The following is a 17,432-nucleotide window of genomic DNA, read 5'->3' as shown; positions in this document are numbered from 1 at the left end:
ATATATACATACACACACACACACACTTTATTACGTTTATATTTGCTGTCCTGTCAGTGAGACTACTATAACTGAAAATATAGCCTCAACATAATTTCTAGTGGAAAATAAAATAATAATAATTATTATTATTATTAGGAGTTTTAGGAGTACTTCACCAGACACTTGATCATTTTAAAACAGCGGACTAGACCTATATATATGTAGGGCATTTCATTGGGCTACCATTGATAGGCTGGAACTATTACTAACATTACACTGTGTGCTGCAGACTAATTGTTAAAGAAAATATATTTCACGCACGCACGCACACACACATACTGTTTCCCGATTGCAAAATAAATAAGTACAAAAAACAAGGTAGCAATATCGCAAGTGCAGTGAATGGGTTACATTGTGCAGGGACACGTGTGAGCGCGTCTCTAATTAAACGCGGAGTGTTGACTCCGGCTGCGCAGCACCTCGCGCTGGTGTTGACGTTGATGCACGCCGGCCCGCGCGCCTGGGGGGACCATGAGACTGTCGCTGACAAAACAGCTCTGATTCCTCTAGTGCGGCGAGCAGTGGGGTTAGCGAGAGGGGAGATGGGGAAATGCAGTGCTGGGGGTAGGGTGGTTGATCACACACACACACACACACACACACACACACACACAGTGAAATGCTTGAGCAGATCTAAGGATGCGCACTGTGGGAGCTGTCTGAACGCAGCCTGACAGAAATGTCCTTCTCAGGGTTTGCCTGGCGTGTTTGCGGTTGTCAGTCCGTGCGGAGTGCTGTAATTCATTCCGTGCCTTTGATGCCATTCAAAGAGCTATATTCTGAAAGCAGGTGTTGCAGTTTTATTGGACATTTTTATATATATATATATATATATATATTTTTTTTTTTTTCTATTGCCATCCAAATCTTTTTAACGTCGTTTTTGAAGGCAAGCAGTGATTTGCAACAGCATCTTAAAAAAAAAGAATAAAAAAAAATCTATTTGAATCACAAACACTGTGCATTGCTTTATAATTGCATCACATGTTTTGTTTGTAAAAAAGAAAAACATATCTGCAAGCTCTTATACTAAGGCACACACACACACTCACACATACAAACTGTTCTCCGTCCCCTGCCCCCAGTCCCATTCATCAGCCTAGTGCTGTTGCTGGGATTGCAGAGTCCGATAGACGAACAGAGAGGACACAGAGATCTCAAGAGGGTCATGACATCGTGAGGGTCCAGACCAGCGGCAGGCAGCAGGCATGCAGCAATGGCCAGAGATCGAGGCACTGAAGACAACCCTGAGGCCTGAGTCACTATTAACCTCCTCCTGTAGTTTGTTTTCAGACTGGAGCTCTCTGCAGGAAAACAATGACTTTTTAAGAACTTTAACTTGATGCGTTATACATAACTGGTCAGCAAAGCTCTGAAAAAATGCCCAGAAGAGAAAGCACTAAAACAATGACTGAATAGTTAGATGCATGTATTACAGCTTTGATGCACCTCAATTATCTAGCAGATTTCAATCTGCTAGTCAGGGGGGCTCAATCACACAAAATTAAATAAAAGGTGTGTTATTTTTAGAAAAACAGATGATTACAATGTTAAAAGCTTGATTACTCTGTATTTATAAAGCGGAGGTGCCCAGGAGCTATCTTATACAGAGCCTTTGACTGAAAACTAATTATTGATATTAAGCTGCCTCACCCAAAACCAGTTTTCAGAAAGTTATTGCTTAAATTACAGCCTGCACTGCAAAACAAACTGGGATCTGGATTAACCTTAGACACCCGACAATGCATCGCTAACTTGACAAGCCAGCCTTGAGCTCTCTAGCTTATTAACTACTCAGCACCATTAACATGAGTATTAAAATGTGTGTGCAGAGTATGCAGACATATTCTAATTGCTTTGGGAAAATCTGGTATGTGAATATTATATTATAGTTGTTGTCGTTATATTAATAAGTGTCAGTTTTTCATGACTTTGGCCCAGACTCAAGTCAAGACTCAGTCGCACACAACACCACTGCAAACCGTGATTAAAGTGCGGAGTCGTTATGTGTTCGACCGGTGGGGATAGGATTCGCCCAGGAACTCCATCTGTCCCGGAACATTGCCCTCTCCAGTTCAGGAATTACACCGAAAAGTTCAGCTTTCAGCTTTAGCCCGTGGTCAGCTTTCGATTTCAAACCTCCCAGGGCCGGGCACAGGACCCTGCAGGTATGTCACAGTGCACGACCTGCAGCGGTCTACCCCACGCAACCTGGAGCTCACAGCTGTGGAGGCGGAGCGGCCGGGAGCAGGCGAGCTAGGTCTGTGCGCAGAGGAGGCCGGCTGGGGAGGGGGTGCAGATGAGGCTCCCAGGTGAGCTGATGTGTCTCCAGCATGCTGAGGCCCGTCTCCACCCCCGGGCTTTGTTTTGCTGACCTTTCCACCCCACAATGAAGAATGTACTGGCTGGGCAGTGGACTTTAATTTGGGATGAGAATGCTGGGTGTTTCCAGGGCTGAATCCCATTACCTGGTAGCTCACCTAATCCTCCATCAGAGAGGGATGAGGAGGAGGAAGAGGCTAGTTCCGGAACTCTGGGATAGAGTAGATAATCATAATATAATAGTGAAGTCAATATCTGTTGTGCTGAATAAAAAACTAAGTGGTGTCAGAGGCCACATTGTCCAAAAAGGCAGAGAGTGCAAGTGGCCATGAAAACGACAATGGCAACAGCCCGCCTCCCGCTGTTTTCGCATAATTGTCCCAGTTGAGTGTCAGCTCAGGGGTGACGCCCATGCCGCAGTTCACAGGGCCAGGTAACCCCGCCGTAATTATATCACAGTAGCTGCAGGGGCCTTTAACAGAACGTCATTCTGTCATCGCAGAGGGGCATTGAGCCCAGGGCCCAGGATTAATGTCTGCAGCCATCTTACAGCCCTGTCAAACTGAGCATCCCCCCCCGCTATCACTGCCCGATCACACACCTGGGAGCAGCCCTTCCTCGCAAGGCCCTCCCCCAGTTCCCTCCGACCCAGGATTTTAATTATTATTATTATGTCACTTAACAAGATTAACTTTCTCACCTATCTTTAACTCACGTCTTTTTCAAATCTGTGTGGGAGGGGATTTCCCGATGCTTTGGATTGAAAATGCGTGAGTGGGACAGAAGGAGTCTCGTTTCTTTTTGTGTGGATGTTTTCGGGGTTGTTTTGTTTTGATTCTGAGATACACGAGGGAAGTGTTCTGGCTATGAAACAATCTCTAGGATCTGAAATCATACAGAGTTGGAATAAACAGTCAGATTAGAAAGTTCAGCGGTATTTCCCAAGGTTTTGGCAGCCTCGGGTCTCAGAGGCCCCGGCTCAGGATCCCTGTGTTTCCACCCTCGGCCTGCTCCCTGAATTATCACTGGAACTCATCTCTGGAGCTCAAGTCGAGCCACATGTGTGACTCCCCGGTACAGAGGGATCCGCATGTTTCCACCAGCTGAAATCCTCTGGCCACTCCCTGAACTCCGGCTCCTCTGATCCCAGCAGCAGCCGGAGCTGAATTTTAATGCGTCTCCTAATCCACTTAAAGTGAAACTCTGTCAGGTTCCTCTGCAGTTTGGCCCCCAGCTGAAGGGATAGGGTGCCACTGAGAGTAATTCCCCTCATTTCCCGTTGTAACGATAATGCCACTGCAGGTTATGCTTTCTCTCATGGCCCTGGGCTGGTGCATTGAACAAACAAACCGAATAAAACATAATATATATCTGATCTGAGCCAGCACAGCAGCCCCCTGTAGGTATTAAATTAGCACTAAAGCACCACACAGAATAAAGTCAGATATGGATTTCAGCGATATCTGTTTACATTAGTGTAATTCAGATTTGTTTGGCTTGTTAACCTCCAGTCAAAGCAAGCATGGGAACTTTCTTCTTCTGTGCCGAACTCAACTCGACAGTCCGCGCGGCAACTGCATAATTATTCCAGCGTCTCACTCACCCTGCCCAAAATAAATTACCGAAATAAATGAATCTGTACACCATCTTCTATATATCATATGTATGGGTTACTCTATGTGTGCGTATATTGAAAACATGACACTGTTGAATACATCCATTTCACTGTAGGGTAGATGACTCCTCAAGCACAGGGACAGAGAGGAGTTATGATTCCAGCGCTCAAATTCCACAGGCCGCTTCTTGATCCGATCGCTCGTAAATCACGAGGAGAAATAATCGCACCGAGAAGCCAAATCTTCAGTTCCCAATACCAAGAGTCGAGGAGGCACCGCCTCTGAGGTAATATTTCTCTATCCTTTCATTAACTGAACGTGTGGAATGCTCTTTGAGTTTTCCATGGAGGCAGATTGGTTACTTGTCAGAGTGGTTTGTGGGAGATGTAACCAGAGGAGCCGTGGCATACATGTCACCTGCAGGCAGAACTGAGACAGAGGCGTCTCGGTATCACTGACTCTCCTGATCCAGTTTCGCACCCTGTCACAACACTTCACTTGCGCACAAAAATATCAATAATAACAGGAGCCATGGTGACAATAGCAAGAAACTGCAACACTGGCAGTGAAAACCGGGCTGTGAGGTGAGTCTAGTGGAGTGGAAAGGACAGGATTGTGTAAAACTGAATTTCTGCTCACCAATGCTTATAGTTTATTTAGAAATAACTAATCTGCCCAGGGATTTTAATAGCAGGCTATAGGATCACCAGATAACTACCTGCCAACTCGACGCACTTACACAAGAAACACATGAAACTGTAAAGGTGGAAAAGTTGGATCTGCTACAACCTTCTTAAGGAAGGTAATTGGTCTGCAATTAGGCAGTTAGCATTGAATACAATAGTACATGAATAATTATTCAGGCCTCTTAGCAAGCAGAAATTGCAGGGTTGTGTGAATAATTATAACTATTAACACTTATTAATATGTCATTATTAGAGCTCAACAAAGCAAAATGTAGTAACAATAAGTAAAAATAATAATAAAAAGGAGTCAGGATAATTGGATTATTGTCCCACTCCACTTCCCCACAGGTGCCCCCTCAGACAGTGGATTCCTCTCCTGGCGGCTGTGACTCCACAGCGCTGTGGGCTGGAGTGACACACATGGCCTTGAGTCGTGTGTTATTTAGTGTAGAAACAGATAAATGACTGCCAGCGCTGACGTCACAGAGACCGAGACAGTGATGCACAATCCCCTGTCCTCGTGCTAGGAGAACTGTTTTCTCAGAGTGATTCTATTGCCAAACAGACACATCAAGGCCCGGGCAGGTGCAGTAGCTGGTTCAGTCACCAGACGATGCCAAGATGTCTCTCACACTGAATCACTGTCCCACTCTTGTGCAAGGACTTACCCCTCAGATCGCAAAGGCCTCTCTGATTAAATGCTCCATTATCTAATTACCAGTGCCAATATTGCTGTGTATTTTGTGTGATGTTTGGCTTGTCAAGAGACCCATTATATCACCTGGCCTTTGCTGTATCGCTCATAGGGTCTGGTTGGTAGAGATCTCACACCTTTTCTCGCTCTGTAATCAATTTCGGCAGCCCTGACATTTTCACTACAGCAACCTCTTACTGATGGCAGCGTTATGTACAGCAGAGTTTCAAGTCGAGCAAAGATAAAGAAACCTAATGCATGAATATATCATGCAAATGCTTTACAGCAAGCCCAGATGCTGCCACCCCGAAATTGACTGCGCACATCTGTTCGATCTGGAGGCTCGGGAGGCCATGCTGCGCTGCTTCCAGAGAATCTCGAACACAGGCGGCGTCGGGGGCTGCCTGGACAGGCTCTGGGTGGGACCTGGGTTCCTTTTTCTCTTTCTCTTCAGCAGTGGGTGTCTCAGAGCTGGACAGCTGACAGAAAACTTGTTAGTCAGCAACAAGCACCCCAGGCAGAATCAGGGTGGAGGAGTGTGTGTGTGTGTGTGTGTGTTGGGGGCGGGGTGGGGGGGCATTATATTTTCCCCAAATTAGGCTGGGCCTTCTCTTTGATCGGATGCAAGAAAGCCCATTGCCTTCAGATCCCTGTCAGCCTTGATCAGCGCCTTGGCAGCCAGTGAGACGCAGAGTAGCAAGAGAGCCAAGGAGGGATGCTCTCAACCCCCTGCCCTCATCCTTCCCCTTTACCAACAACCATAGGGCATCACTGCAGAAGTTCGAACAAATGCAGCCTGCCTACCTGCGTCTTCTCTTGTTTCTCTCTAGGCTGAGCCACTGCTGTAGTGTCGGTGTGGTGCCCATCCTACAGCAGGGCACTCCTCGCCAGTTCAGACAAAAGCCCCACGCAGTCTTGTGCCCAGGTTTGTTTCCATGCGAATAGTAATTGACCCAGTGGGAGGCACTATTTGCTCATGTGTTGGAGTTACAGGAGCCTTCAGGGCAGCAGGCAGAACTTGCCCATTGGGTGAGAAGACAGGACGGGAAGGTCAGTAGGCCAGCTAGACCCCCTAAAGACAAACAAGGGATATTGTGCCAGAAGGTGTTTTTTTGTCCACCTGATGTTTCATAGTTGATATTTCGCAGGTCTTTTGTATAACTATGCAGGACGGAGCAGGACTGCCTCCCACCCCCCGCAGGAGAAAGCTATAATTAAGAGTGCAGTGTAACTTTCGCAAATCTATGTCTCTATCTAAAAATCCCACCAAAATGGTTCCCTCTGTTCCCTGTTGCGGAGCATTTTATATCTACCAAGACATCCTGTTGGCCGTGTTTACAGATCTGTGTTTTTTTTAAGTTTTTTATGAGCTTCTGGTATTCTGTTGTTCCTCTCGCGTTCCATCCCCGCCCAGGACAGGCCGTGCCACATTGACCGTGTGCAAAACCCGTTCTCCGCTGCAGAGTACAGACATTCTCAGTACCCTACCCCAAATAGCCAAAAGCACCCTAACCACTGCACTGCCCCCCCACCTCTCGCTCACACTCACACACACACAAACTCTCACACACTTCCCCCTCCTCCGTTGCCCTCGGGGGTTACTGCAGCTCCCTTGCGGTTGAAAATGTGGCTTATGTGTTTCCAATAAATCTCCCAGCCCTTGATGATCCCTTTTCAGAGTGATTCATGGCCAAACTGACAGGTCAAATTGCTGGTGTGAATCTTTGGCATGAAATGAAACGAGACCTTGCCGCACCCCCCCCAGGCGACAAGCACACGAGGGGAGGATCCAAAGCCATCCTGACTCCCTGACTGTCAGGACTCATCGTTTTCAAGAGGGTAACTAACGACTCCGACAAACAAAACACTGATACACAACATGGGCAGGTCGTTCTGTGTAGGCTTTGGTGAAAGCAGAGTGTTGAGGACTTGCTTCTGGCCACACAGCCCAACAGACCAGAGCCAGGGCCCTATAGCAACATGCTTTGACCAGCACAAACAACGTTTTTCATAAACATCGCCATAAAGGATGGAATTTGATCAGCGCCAGTAATGAAAACCACTGAACCCAGAGCCTAAAACTGCGTCCCAAAACCCAGCCCAGCATCTGAGGTCAGTCTAGCCGGCCTCACTGCTCACCAGACACTTCGGGTGACCCCAGGGGGCAACGCCAGGCCCGGCTCACTCCTTTGGTAGCCGCCCACATGCGGGGAAAGGCACCGTTACAGCCCGTCTGAGTCAGAAGCACATCAGCGGGCCCAGTGGAGCAAGCCAGGCAGCAACATGCCACCCACCGCTGCTCAGAGACCCTAGGAAGGATGAGGCGAGTCTGTATTTCATAACGGAATGTCTAATGACACATCCTCCTTTAAATTTGCAGAAAATATATATGCTACCATCTGGGATTAGGGTTGTTTTGAAGTACTGAGCCTCTCTGACCACACTCTGACAATTTTTTTGGGCTGAAAGAAGGAAGGCGCTGGAAGACAGTTGGTACCATTCTTGACACTGACTTTATATCTCCTACTGACAGATGTTATGATTCCACTAAACAGTGCTTTTTCTTTTTCCCCTCGCGATCGTATACTTCAGTCTGTCGTTTTTGCCGTTTAAAATGGGACAAAGTGCTAAGACATGTTTTCCGATCGGGAGGTGTGTTTCTGTTTACATTTGTATTTTCCCTCCATAAACCATCTGCAAAATGTGAGGTTTAAAAACATCTCACCCAGTGCTATCAATGCACTGTGTAGGGAAACTGCATTGAGAAATAATAAAAAAAAAAATCATGCAATACTTTAATCGCTCACATTTATTATAGTGTTTAATGGTATTACTTTAAACACCGCCAATATGTCCGGTTTCGGAAAATTCACATTCCGTGTGATAAAAAGGAAAATGCAGCAAAGGGTCTGTGATTTATCTACTGAGGCGTTTGTCAAGTCGGATTTTAAATTAAACAAGAGAAAAAGAAACGTTCCCCGTTAGAGGAGCTAAATTCAATATGACCGCTCCAATTAAATGGATAATGTGGCCAAATGAAACGCAACTGTCGTATTGTTTTTAATAAGCAAGAAAAAATACAGCAAATCCCTGTGACGGAATGGGGAAATTTGCTCCTTTGAAACTGCAATTGAAAAACGATCACATTACAGCCTCCCCCCCACATCCCAACCCCCCAGTCATCTCAGCAGCATCTGACTTTTCTGACAGAAGGGGACGGGAAGCACTCACAATAGGGTTTCATGGTTCATCGGCTCAATAACGCGTTACATGCAATAACGCCATGTGAAAATCATACGCGGGGCGAGCCAGAGCATTTGGAAGCCATTACGGGAAACACTTACGATAAAGTGCCTCCATAAACCCATAAGGCCCTGTAGTCCAATTTCAGATCACTGGCGGTGCGTAAATCAATCCTGACTGGATTAGACCAGGCATTTGCGGTGAGGGATCAGGGCAGAGAAGCCATGTGGCTTAGCATGTCGAAGTCCACAGGGTGGGCTGGTTAGGCTGGAGAGAACGGGATGCACTGTGGTGCAGATGTTGGCCCAGTCCCCAGCATTGGCCTACTCTGTGTGTAGCGCATCTTTACAATGCTCTCCACCGCTGTCCGGGAACAAAAATGCACAACAGGGTCCAGCTCGACAACGGCCGAGCCCACGTTGAGGACCCTGTTGTGCATTTGGACCCCACTGTGCACCCTCTGGTGTGCCTTTTCTCATCAATGAAGCATGTGGATGTTGCCAGCCAGAGTGAACTTGATTCAGGTTGAAAGGCAACCTGCGTTTTAGGTACACCTTCTTCTAACAAGGTTCAAACTGCTTTTCACTGCTGCTTCAGCGGTATCAGTTTCCTCTTGGGTGGGAACCAGGGATATCGCTTTTATGAAAAAACAACACACAGAGCTAGGGAAATATATCTGCTGCTAAATTTGGTGCTTCCTCTTCAGATTTTCCAAATTACAGCTTATTCTCAAGGATGTCAGACTCTTGGTTGTCTTGCGGAGAACATGTTTTCACTTAAACGCTGTTCTTTTTCCCCCTCTCTCCCTGTGTGTCTCTCTCTTTCTCTTCATCCATTTTTGGCTTTCACAGGCTACTGCTGTAACTATAGGAGTCCCTCGGGGCTCGGTGGTCTGCCTTTTCCCACAGTACTGCAGGGACACGCAGTGACAAATAACAGGGACTGTCCCATTCAAGGACAGATGAAGCCGGAGTCCCCATTGAGACTCGGCAGACTGGCAGCGCTGGGGGGGGGACGCAGCTCTGTGGATTCGATTCCAGGGCAGGGCTTTCTGATCCGGGACATCAAAGAACGTCGAACAAGAGGAGGTCTGTCGGTCTCCCTGGCCTGTACCGAGTTAGTAACAGCCTGATTTAGGTTCTGGTTAACCCACTTTCTTGGGCGGTCACTCTCCACAGTACTAGTGATTTCCGTTAAAGCACTTACCCCATACCTTTTCTGTTTCAGTTTATTCTCCCCCAGAAGAAAACAGCATGCTGACGCGCCCCCAAATCACAGGGAGGGCTGAATTGCGAGGCCCACCAGATGCTCTGAACATTAGATGTCTTTTCACACCACATTAATTTGTCAGAGCAAGTGCCACCCTTCCCATCCACGTTCACTGCCATTCTCAGCACTCAGACACCATGGATACTCAACAATTTCTGCAATTTTTCCTCAGTTGGGGTTCTACCATGAGGCGTCCTGTCAGGATAGCTTTAATAGTGCCCAATAATCTCCAAAGGGGTTGATGATAAGCCTTTAGCGTTACAACACGGCACGAACGTGACTAGATTGGAACACACTTTACCATTAGAATATACAGACGTGCTCAAATTTGTTGGTACACTTACAGCTCATTCCCCCTGAAAAGTGATTAAATTAAAAGCTATTGCATCATGTATCCTTGCATGCCTTTGGTATTTCATAGAATAAAGCAAAGAAGCTGCGAAAAGAGATGAATTATTGCTCATTCTACAAAGATATTCTAAAATGGCCTGGACACATTTGTTGGTAACCCTTAGAAAAGATAATAAATAATTGGATTACAGTGATATTCCAAACTAATTAGTTTCTTTAGTTAGTATCACATGTCTCCAATCTAATCAGTCATTCAGCCTATTTAAATGGAGGACAGTAGTCACTGTGCCATTTGGTATCATTGTGTGCATCACACTGAACATGGACCAGAGAAAGCAAAGGAGAGAGTTGTCTGAGGAGATCAGAAAGAAAATAATAGTTGAGCATGGTAAAGGTGAAGGCTACAAGACCATCTCCAAGCAGCTTGATGTTCCTGTGACAACAGTTACAAATATTATTAAGAAGTTCAAGGTCCATGGAACTGTAACCTACCTCCCTGGGCGGCCGCAAGAGGAAAATCGACCCCAGATTGAACAGAAGGATAGTGCGAATGGCAGAAAAAGAACCAAGGATAACTGCCAAAGGGATACAAGCTGAACTGGTGAAGGTGAAGGTATGTCAGTTTCTCATCGCACCATCTGTTGCTTTTTGAGTGAAAGTGGCCTCCATGGAAGAAGACCCAGGAGGACTCCACTTTTGAAAGAGAAGCATAAAAAAAGCCAGACTGGAATTTGCTAAAATGCATATTGACAAGCCACAATCCTTCTGGGAGAATGTCCTTTGGACAGATGAGTCAAAACTGGAGCTTTTTGGCAAGTCACATCAGCTCTATGTTCACAGATGAAAAAATGAAGCTTTCAAAGAAAAGAACACCATACCTACAGTGAAACATGGAGGAGCTCGGTTATGTTTTGGGGCTGCCTTGCTGCGCCTGGCACAGGGTGCCTTAAATCTGTGCAGGGCACAATGAAATCAAGACTATCAAGGCACTCTGGAGTGAAACGTGCTGCCCAGTGTCAGAAAGCTCTGTCTCAGTTACAGGTCCTCCAGCAGGATAATGACCCAAAACACACAGCTAAAAGCACCCAAGAATGGATAAGAACAAAACATTGGACTGTTGTGAAGTGGCCTTCTATAAGTCCTGATCTGAATCATATCGAACATCTATGGAAAGAGCTGAAACTTGCAGTCTGGAGAAGCACCCATCAAACCTGAGACAGCTGCAGCAGTTTGCTCAGGAAGAGTGGGCCAAACTACCTGTTAACAGGTGCAGAAGTCTCATCGAGAGCTACAGAAAACGTTTGATTGCAGTGATTGCCTCTAAAGGTTGTGCAACAAAATATTAGGTTGAGGGTCCCATCATTTTCGTCCATGCCATTTTCATTTGTTTTATTATTTACAATATTATGTTGAAAAACAAAATCAAAAGCAAAGTCTGATTTCTATTAAATATGGAATAAACAATGGTGTATGTCAATTACTTTTGTCAGTTTCAAGTTATTTCAGAGGAAATTATGCATTCTTCATTTTTTGTGGAGGGGTACCAACACATTTGAGCACGTCTGTATATCAGAGCTTGGCACCAAGACAGGTGGGCAGACATTTTGCCAAGCAATTCATTTTCCAACCTGCATGCACACTCAGCGGTATGACTGCTCAGCAGCCACAACAGAAGGCAGTTGGTACAGATTGTGTAATCATCCTGAAGGGAACACCAAAACACACACAGTCAGCAACACGGAACAGTTAAGGACCGCGGGCTAGAAGCTGAAGAAGGTATGCATGCCAAAGAACACTCATGACTTGAGCATTTGAAGGTGTGGGTGAATGTAGCAGCTCAGTGTTAATTTCACAATTTAGATTTTTCATTAAATGCAAAATTTGTCAACCACCCCCCACCCCAACACACACACACACACAAACACACACTCCCTCTCTCTATCTCTCCGTCTCTCTCTCACACACTCTCTCTCTCTCTCTCTCTCTCTCTCTCTCTGTCACACACCTTGTATGTTTTTTATTCATCATACCCTGTTTAATAACTTTAATAAACCAGTGACAAATATCTCCTTCTTTTCTTTCCATCTGCGGTTTTCCCCCCCTGCCTAAAAAAAATCCCACAACAACAGCAGAAAAGCAGAAAAGGATCACGCATGCTTGAGAAACACTTGCAGCTATGAGGCACCGAGGAGCCGTGCTCGGAGAACATGCGACCGCAATACCATACAGCCTTCACTTCAGAAGGGCTCTGAAGACAACCAGCAAAGCAAATACCCTTTTGTTTCAGGGACTCCCACCCTTCCCAAAACCCAAACTCCCAAACCCAGAGACCCCCAACACAACACAACCCCCTCCCCACCTCTCTCTCATTTCTCTCTCTCTCTCTCTCTCTCTCTCACTCCCTCTCTTTCCCTCCCTATGGGGTCTGGTCAGAATTGGACAAAAAAAGAAGGAACACACAGAGATGAAACACAAAGAAAAGCAAAACAGAAACAAGGGAAATAAAACCACAAAAAATAGCAGTGGTTTCATTATTCTCATATGTAGATATGTATTTATATAAATATATATTTGAATTCCGCAATGGCTGCGAGAATTGGAAAGCACATGTGAGAACTGGTTGCATCCGGAGTGCCACCATTCAGCAACCAAGAAAAGAGATCACAGCACCACAGACACACATCCAGGGCTGGTGCTTTATCTGTGCGTTATCTTTCCCGCCACGTCTTTAAACGAACCCTATGTGTTACATTAGATTATCCTTCATGAATACACTTATTTTTTTGGTAACTACAAGCTTTGCACTCCTGTTAGTATTCAACTTAACACTGCGGTGCAGCTGGACTCTGCACTGTTACCACGCTGGCACCTGCATACAAAAGGAAAGAAAGAGAAATAGCATCCTCTCTCTTACCTGGAACGTGACCTGACCTGGGCTGTGCAAGTAGGAAGGAGAGGGTGTCCAGCAGGCAGAGGTCACCTTACCTGGAGGTCAGCTGGGTGACGGAGGTGTGGAATCGGACACTGGGGTCAGGGTGTCAGGGCGGTGGGGGGTGGGATTGAAATGACTGGGGCTCTGTGTCATTCTAGCCCCGGCTCTGAAACAGACACATGAGGCACGCCCTGTTGGACACGCAATGCGCTGCACACTTTGAACTGGAGAGGCGCATTAGCAAATCAGCATGGCACGGACAGAGGTCATTACTGTAAGAGCTGCACCACGGAGACGCACGTTCATCACTTAACGGAGAGCCAGTGACCAGTTCCAAAATATCTGGACACGCAGTTGTGATAGTGGGATCACATGGGATTTTCAGCTGTCAGCAAGGGAGTCTCCAAACCTTTCCAAGCCCAAGACACGCCTCCTTTAACCTAGAAATGTGTGCGTCCTCATACCAACCCCTCCCACTCCGCTCAGCACTGATTCAAATTTATCTTCTGTGAGAAACCTGGGCTTGCCTTGGTGCACTGACTCATTTAACTCGACAGGAATGTCATTTGCTTTAAGCAAATTAAATACTTGAGAACTCACTCATAATCTTCTCTAGCGCGCCTGTTTCAGACTCCCAGTCGGCCACGGCACCCTGGCTGGGAAGCGCTGGCTTCAGCAGGCGTGTGGACAGAGAGAAGACTGGACTGTAGGAAGACTGGGCGTGCAGATGAAGCCGATGAAGGGGGTGCATGTGTGTGTGCGTGTGTGTGGGTGGGTGTGTGTGGGGGTATGCTTAGAAACATCTGTATAAGTTTGTGTGCAATAAACGGGGATCTTGGTTAAGCAAGCTCGAATCCTCCGCTCTCACGCTGGCAGCGCAGGAGAAGCACAGCTCTAGTGGACTTCACTGCCGAGCCCCTCCCCCCCTCTACCTCCCTGAGCCTGGCTTTATGACCTGCCTCTGTTTACCGCCAGTTTCCTGTCTAACCTATTAAGACATAGCAGGACCAGCTCCCTCACTGTCTCCACTCAAAACACACACACACACACACACACACTCTTGACATCCAACATTTTCAGTAAACACACCGCTTATTTTCCATGATGCAACACGCTCACACAATGTGTTTTTAATCTGGGGGGCCTTTTATTTTGCAAGCTGGTCACAGTGTACACAACCCCATGCAGGAGCTGGTAAGGCAGAGACCGAGCTAGAGAGGCTGTAAAGGGTACTGGCCGAGCTGTAGAACTGGGACAGAAAGACAGAGAGAACTGGAGATTGGTGGCTTCATTTCGTGCATAGACGTAGTAAATGACCAATCACCCAAACTGCTGTTCTCTTCGCTCTTCTGCTCCAAACTAATCAACCCAGGCTGTGTGTGTGCGTCTGAAAACAGAGAACCGTCGTCCTGCCCTTGTTTGCCGTAACACCCCCCCAGATTGTATAAGATCCATGCCAGCCTGTGCTTTAGTTTGACAATGTGAATGAACACCACTCCTTTCATGGTGAGTTTCGGTCTCTCGTTAAAGTCTCTGGAAATAAAACCAATATATATATTTTTAAAACACACACACACACACAGACACACACACATATGGACGACGGCATTTCGTGCCACTGCTCCACAAGCTGATCCATTCTGCATTGGAGCATCAAAAGAGCCAGTTATAAACAGGATACAAATCAAAGGAGAGGACTACACGCATGCTTGTGGTTCGCTCTGTGTCTCCTTGTTTCTCAGGCTCGTTACTTCGGCCTTAATTGTGGAAACTATTTCAGGACTGCCCTCCCAAGGTTCTGGCTGGGAAGGGGGCTGAGCGGGTTTAGACGCTCACCCTCTGCAGGCAGAGGTGCTGCGATTTACTACCCGACTGCAGTGTATGGAGGACGAGACCACAAGCGGGCGGTGGAGGCTTTGTTAGAGCTGTAAGCAAACCCTGAGATATGTGTAGAGCAGGTTCTGACCACTTGGCAGCAGAATTCGGTCCAGTTAATATATAGACTGGGGTGCAGCTTTTCAAAAATACATAAATCAGCTCTACACAGTACTGTGCACGTCTTTTGTGAAATCTGAATCAGTGACAGATCTGTGACTGTTCTTTTCATGTCTCCTAAATTGTCCCAGATTAGGAGAGGGGAGACACTGCCCCCACCCCGGGAGTGATTAATGAAAACCACCAGGTCTAGCGCAGGGATCAGAAAGCCCGTTTCAATGGCCCAACTTGACCACAGCATTCTGGCTCTGCCTGCGCCAGACAGACACAAGGGAAGGAGGCCGTTTCCACACTGGGGTTGAAGCGGAGTGGCCCCGAGACTGTGAGAAAGGAATGCAGGAGTTGGGCCCCCATGCCGTGCGCTCCCAAGGAAGACGGTCCTGGGCTTTCTGGTACAAAAGCTGTCTGAGCAGTGAGCAATTTCCTGGCCATCCCTGAACCCCCTCCTCCGAGATCACAGGTCTCCCGTGGGGAGGGCGATGCAGTGTTTGTAGTAGAAAAGAGAAAAGGGGCTTAAATGACCTGTTTACTGTGGCTTTCAATCGATGGATGAGTGGCGAGATAAGCCAGGAAAGATCAGATGAGACGAAAACACCACAGCCACGTCCATCCCCGGCTCTGTAGCACTGAGAGGAAGGGACAGAGCTACACAGTGCCTCTGGAAAGCCAGCTTAGACGTAGGATTATGGCAGAAGCAGTTTGCGATGATGATTGTTTTTTTACTAAACAGGAGACATCGAGCTGCGGGGCTACGGCGTGGATCAGAAATTTGTCCCATGGCCCCCACATCAATACCGCCCCGTCGCCCTCCGTCCACACAGCGCTGCCTGCGGCTGGGTGATGCAGACCAGCGCGCTGTCACTGAGGCTCAACTTGGGACTCGGCGAGGGACCTTGCGGACCGCAGAGGTCAGCGGTACTTACTTTAGCGCGCCACCAAGGTCACGCGGGTCAGCGCCAGGGTCAGGCACTTCGGAGACGCTGAAGAGGACGGCAAGAGGGGTGTTTAAAGTGGATCACTGCCTTTTCCAATTAACTGTAATGTGTGGAGGGTGGCGGAGGGGGGGTGCCCTGGCTGATAACTGCAGCACCGAGTACAGGCAGGCAGAGGAGACCAGCCTGGGAGATTGTGTGTGTGTGTGTGTGTGTGTGTGTGTGAGTGTGTGAGAGAGAGAGAGAGAGAAGGTGGGGGGTCGTAAATTTGTTTCAGATGGCCTTGCCGGACTGCGGCTACAGGAAGCAGGGAGCCCTGGGGTAGGAGCCGGAGGCCTGTAAAATATCCCACCCCCCAGCGCTCTGGCTCCAGGGCTTATTACAGACCCCCGGGCTGGACCAGAGGAAGACTAAACAAAATCTGCTGGTGCTTTTCATTCGAGGCATTGGCCGAGACCATCATCCTCATCTGTCCTTGATCTGCTTCGGGGCAGTGAGTCAGGGTCCTTCGTTTTCCAGGGGGTGGGGGGGTGGTTGCTCCATTCTGTTTTTGATTGTTTTTTACGGTTTTCTTTTCCCGCAGCGAGAGAGATAACAACAACATGAACAACAGAGAGAGAGAGAGAGACAGAGATGTGTTGCACCATTGAACCATCTCTCTGGGTCAAATGTAATACTTGGTTTCAGAGGAGAGCAACCTGTCAGGCATTCATCCTTTCCCACCTGATAGGACTGCTTGGATGTTGTAGATCGATAGTCCTGGCAGGGCTGGGTTCCAATGGCCCGGACCACCAACGCACCTACAGCTCACAGCTCACCTCTCCTCTCTGCAGCTCCAGCTGGACACACGGGTTCTTGGTCGGGTTAGTCGGGTTCTTGGGTTACAACCCTGGAGTCAAACCCTTTACCTCTTCACTTGTGTTCGTCTCCTATACAGCAGCAGCCCCGCAGCACAGGCCGACACCTTTTTGTTCCTGATGGATACTTTTATGAGCACGTGCACATGTGACTTTGTAGCGGGAGTGGCCGGAAGCTCCTCAAAACCAAACACTGGCTTTAGCAAAGGTATATTTAGGGCTGTATTAGCATATGCAAATGGTAACAGTACATGAGTGTGGTCTGAGGGTTTTATAACATACAGGCAGCTGTACATGGCAATTAACACACCACAAACACAGTCCCATTCTAGACTGGGCTGAAAGAGTTTGCATACTCTGCTGTTCTGTAGTAAAGTCACTATCTGCCAGGACACCCGTAAATCAAGACAGAGAAATAGCAGAACAACATACATACATGCATACACACATACATACATATGAGAAGTATGCAGAAGCATTTATATGTGCATTT

Source organism: Amia ocellicauda, chromosome 4, assembly GCF_036373705.1.
Source record: "Amia ocellicauda isolate fAmiCal2 chromosome 4, fAmiCal2.hap1, whole genome shotgun sequence".
Classification (NCBI taxonomy): Eukaryota; Metazoa; Chordata; class Actinopteri; order Amiiformes; family Amiidae; genus Amia; species Amia ocellicauda.
Note: the sequence above shows the minus strand (reverse complement) of the source record.